Source organism: Lupinus angustifolius, chromosome LG01, assembly GCF_001865875.1.
Source record: "Lupinus angustifolius cultivar Tanjil chromosome LG01, LupAngTanjil_v1.0, whole genome shotgun sequence".
NCBI lineage: Eukaryota > Viridiplantae > Streptophyta > Magnoliopsida > Fabales > Fabaceae > Lupinus > Lupinus angustifolius.
Genome location: NC_032009.1, coordinates 12,157,975 through 12,163,764, shown reverse-complemented (window position 1 = coordinate 12,163,764; position 5,790 = coordinate 12,157,975). Strand labels below are relative to the sequence as shown.

The 5,790-nt window shown below is 31.0% G+C and overlaps 1 pseudogene; it reads right to left on the bottom strand.

Moving 5' to 3' along the window:
* Positions 817 to 5,790, bottom strand: part of LOC109350714 — a 5,745-nt pseudogene continuing 771 nt past the window's right edge.

Genomic DNA, 5,790 nt, shown 5'->3' with positions numbered 1-5,790 from the left:
TTATACATCTCAACCATGAGATACAATTTATAGGGTTAAATTTGTAAACTAATGTTGTTAAATTTGAATTTTTGTTGGATAGGAGAATGCATAATTTTTGTTGACCAAAATGTCCTATTTTTTAGGGTTGTCAAAATTTTATGATGTCCAAATAAGACATTTCATCAGTCTCGATGAATATCAAAATGATGATAGACTATACATAAAATATAATTACTATATTAAAATATTTGAAAGTGCAATGCAAACATTTTTTACATTCCACTATGAGCAAATGATTTTCCGAACCAACAATAATTTCACTATCTTAAAATAAAATAATAAAATAAACTTAATTGTTTATTTGTGCACTCACACAAAATATTGTTTATTATTTATCATGAATTAGTTTATTATTGATAGTCTCAATTGTTTATTCATCCTCCCTATTTACCAATGATGATTTTATAAAACATAAACATGTAATAATGATTGGCTAATAAAAAGTGTGGATAGACAATGTGGAGTGTCGATAACATTGATCACATCCAAAATGATAACGAAATAAGTAGAACAATAAATATTGATATATTTGATATTGATATATTTATTGACAAATTAGAAGAGTAAAATTTAGATAAAACATTTGCAGTAAGGGCTACCAAAAACATATATTTATTAGGAGATTGGTTGGCATAGAACTATATTAACAAACAAAGTGGCTCTTCAAGCATCAAAGAATGAATATGAACTATACTTTGCTTTCTTATATGACTTGCTATCATGGTCAATCTCTTTATCACCCTAACTTTCTCCTTTAATATGAGAATTCTCTATGCTTCACAAAAATATAGAAAAAAGAAAAAGAGAAGCTTTGCATGTATGATGTATTGTAATGTAAAGTAAAAATCTTTCTTGAGTTAGGAAGAACTCCAAAGTTATACATCCTAGAAATTTGCACTCCATAAAGCATTCTCACATTCTCCACACCTCCTTTGCACCTCTTTTATTCTTTCAGCGGAACTACAATTTGCATGAGTAGCCTAACCAAGAACTTGAGCAAATAATTATATGGTCACATAAATCTAATAGAGATGTCCATATAATTTATATGTTCAATAACAATATTCACCTGGGGGAGTATTGCGACAAAGTCTTTGATCGTCGATGTGATCTAGATCAAGTCGAATGAACCAAGATCCCAGTGGCACATCCTCATTGCCATACTTGTGAATAAGATTCATGTGACGAATATTTATGTATGCATGACAAGAGCACAATTTTAGCACTCTTTAGTCAACTAATTTGATTTCATTTTTAATTGAATTCTTTTTTCCCATCTTAAGTGAAGTAACACTTAATGATTCACTACAATCTATGAAGCCAAATCATTGGAAATGGCATACAACTGCCTCATGGTACCTTACGCCTATGCGATACAAAGTAGCCATGTAAGAAGCTATAAAAGTTTTATCTATATAATTCAACAAAACAAATATAAAAGAAAAGTATGTCTTACTTTTGAGTTAGGATAGGTCCATATTTCATGCATCAAATGTATATCCTAGGTTTAGATATGTCTCTAGCTAAATTTTATGCAGTGTTGCTGAAATAGCAAAGTAAGGCAAATAGTTTCATATAAACTCATGTTTGGCATTTTGTAGGTTAACATTTTTACATTTTCAACATCCCAAAGGCTTAAGTTAATTCCAAAATTCCAAATCCTGATGATTTTATATATAAAGTTAGAGATTATAAAAAAAAATTAAAACTTTAGATACATATATTTACATGAATATTATCGTCGACTTTAACATAGAAATCAATATCCAATAAGTACACAACAATGACAAACTATGTCTTTGTCTTTGCAGACAATTCAAGGCATCCTTCAACGTGATTCTACATAAACAAAGTATTTACGATATAGTCAAGCCATAATAAAATGAGAAAATAGGGACATGGGAGAGGAAAGACACAATGAAAGAAAATGATCATATATCTTAAATTATCAGCCTCGAGAAATTTCCATGTTTTTTGTCCTCTGCTTTGATTGTTCTGTCTAAAATAACCCCTTAGCACTTGATAAATATTTAAAAAATGGTCAAATTTATAATTCATTGAATATGATTATGAGTTATAAATAACAATGAATGTTATCAATGATAATACTTCACAACACCTTCTATTGTTTAACAATACAATTTGAAGGCATAGTTATTATCTAACTTAAGTATTCTTTTACCAAAGCATTTTCAAGTGTATTAAAAAAAAACATGGTATAAATTCCAATTATGTAACCAAATCATTGAAGGAAAAATAACTTAGCTACCTCTATCCAATCACAAAGCGCGTGATAATGCCCTTCTCTTCCTCTAGCTTCTTTATTTTATCATATATTTGCATTGTTAGCAAAAGAATTTATGAGGTATCAGTGACAGAATACACCTACAGGGGGGGGGGTTGAATAGGTATAGCGGAGCTTAAGTTCCGCTTTTTGGGTTTTTGCAAACGTGCTGAAAGATGCTCAGTTAATCGATTAAGCACTGCTCAAAATCGATTAAACCTAGTAAAAACAAAATGCGTAAAATCTTGTTTAACACCTCTCTTGCAAGGTAGGTTACGAGAAATCAGTCAATGATATAATATATATTTTTACACAAAATTAAACTAGTTATAGCACAGAACCAATATACAAATTATCTTGTTATATCATGCAATATTACAACTTGAAATGTAAAAGAGAAAGGGATAGAAAAGATTGCGCAAGGATTTTATCCTAGTTCATTTTGCAGTCAACTACAAAACTACATCCAGGCCTCCCCTTCTCATCTTGGGATATTTTCTTCTTCACTATAGAACACAATTAATAGTTACATATACGCTTCCAATTACAAGACTCGAACGCTCCTTTCTTGGAACCCAAAGAACTTCGTCACCCTTGGTTTGACCTTTCCTAAAATCGCCTCCCAATAAAACCTTTCTTACCGCGATTTGACCCTAGCCAAGGTATCGCTCTTTATCCCAAGACCTCCAAGTCTTTGTGAAGAACACCTTATCTAACCGCATCTAAGATTTTCCTAATCCTTGAATTACAACGCTTTGAGTTATGAATGAGTACTTAATACTCGGATTTTACAATAAAGATCAAAGACTAAAACCTAAGCAAGAACTCACAAGACTTCCTAGTCTAATATGAATGTATATGCATGATGTTTCTGAAATTATGCAATCCTTAAAAAAGTATCTCTTTTCTTTCCAAGAAACACAAGAATGATGCAAGAAAACTTTTCAAAGAGCATGCAATATGAATATGCAACTTAAAGCCTTAGCATGATTTAATCTTTCTCCTAATGCAACATGCAATATTTTCTCATAGATATGACAGTGAGTAACTCGAAAATATACAGAGAAAATGATGTAAAAATGTATGGTTTCCTATGCCACATATGCTGAGATTTCATTTTAAATAGAAAGTTGTCTAAAGTCTCAGCTAATCGATTAAGTACCCATTTAATCGATTAAGGGGTTGTTGAAAATAACGGTTTTCAGTTTTTTAGTTTTTTGTTGAAACTGTGATTCTATTATCGATTAACACTATTCATAATCGATTAAGTTAATGGATTAACAGAATTCGTAATGCATTAAACAATGTAAAATCAGCTTGTTAATGCATGGTGAACTACCTATATGATATATGCTCATGCAATACATGATTTCCAAATATAATACCTTTAATGAACAAAATCTATGTATTCAAACACATGAACCTAATTATTATATATTTCTAGATGATGTCTCATTTTAGTGGATTAATTATTTTATTAAGTCTTGTGAGACTCACACCTAGGTTTACCTAACCTAGACTCAATATCTTTGGCAAGCATCTGAGACTTCTAAAAAGATGATAAAGAATTATAACCTAAGTCTAATAAGTCACCATTTGAGTCCTCGATATTTTGTTTGTTGAATGATATTCAAGCTTGTATTCATGTTGGTATTCATGTTTGTCTTCATCAAAACATAGATCAATCTCCAATGGTGCACTTCACTTTCAATTTCCCCCTTTTTGATGATGACAAACTCCATGACAGACTCCACACCAAATCTACCAAATATACCAAATCTTTGTTTGATGAAAAGCTTGATGATATGATCAATGTTGAGAGATCAGGTTCAGGTTGTGCACTTGACATTCAAAGTGCGCTGCTGCCCCTTTTATTGTTCTCCCCTTTATCTTCTCACCCTTTATTACTTAGAGAAGTACTCTTGGTAGGTCTCATAATACGAAAGCTCATTTGACAACCTTTCTCAACAACATTTCTCCTTAATAACCTGTTACAAAATACTAAAAGAAGTGACAACCATAACCATGAAATGTACTTGACTCAAAAATATAGACGTAAGTCAAAAACAACAAAAAAGAATTTCTGAAAAAATTGAGCCCAGGTAATCGATTAACAAAAAATTTAATCTATTAAAATGATTTATTTCAAAAAGCTTTAGCTTCTGGAACTCATTTAATCTATTATACTGAGGGTTAATCGATTAATGACAAAAAGTTGACAGTTTTAAGCACATATTTGAGCTTACTAAGACATGCTAAGGGATACAACCTAAAACTCTATCTAATCCAAAATTGAACAAACTTTCTAAAGCCAGAATGCATGAAAACATATAACAATTAAGCATACATGCATTTAATGACAATATGTACAATATAGAGATTTACATGCAACTTAGCATATACTCACTTAGCATGGTATCAAGCATACAATAAACATGGCGCTTTTAAACATAATTTTGCTTTGATACAGATGTACATGTCATGATGCCACTTGTTAAAGCATTTTAAAGCATTTTAAAGCATTTGATAGCACTTACTAAGATATCACATGTTATTAATTGGGTATAACAATAACATACATTTTTTAGTTCAAGTGTACTCAATATTAAGAATTAATTTTGTAACCTTGTTAATAGACTTAACTTACTTACCCTTTGGTGATAGGTCAAACTTACCTTGGTATACTAACCAACCTTGTGCCTAGAAAATCTTTTGTTGATTTATCCATTGATACTCAAATGTCCTTTGACACATCTACAAACACAATTCGCTTGTCTCTTTCGGGTACCCAATTTATTTTGGGTCCCTTCTTGTTAGTAACTAAGGGATCTTGCCCCTTCTTTACCAAACGTATTTGCCACTTGGCACACCAAATTTTCTAATTAAGCGTGTAGTACATGTGTGACCATGTGTACCACAATAGAAACATGTAGGCATGTTATTATTTGACTTCTTATGCATATGAATTACTAGATTTCTACATGGTCTTTTCTTAGGTTCATGTTTATATCCAAGTCCAGATCAGTTACAACCGTTTCTTATATTAGCAAGCAATGTGTTAAGGTTTTCTTGACTATATGTGAGTTTTGAAAGTTTTTGTTTCAAAACAGAATTTTTAGCATTTAAATTCTCACAAGTATCACATATAGTGGGTTGACATAATTTAGAAGTAGAGGAATCACATGAGGCACATGGATACATAAGATCAAGAGAATCATTTTCAAGTTTAAGCTCATCTAATTCCTTTTGCATTTCAATTATTTTGTTTTCATGCAAGGAGATAACTCTTTTTCTATCTATATTTACTTTAACAATTTTCTTTAATTCCTCATGCATTTCGACATAAGCTTCATATAATTCATTGTATGGAGGAGAGTCATTAGAGCATGATGAAGTATAGGAATGTACCTCAATAGAATCATATTCATCACTAGATGTGCACTTCTCATGCACTTGTGCCATAA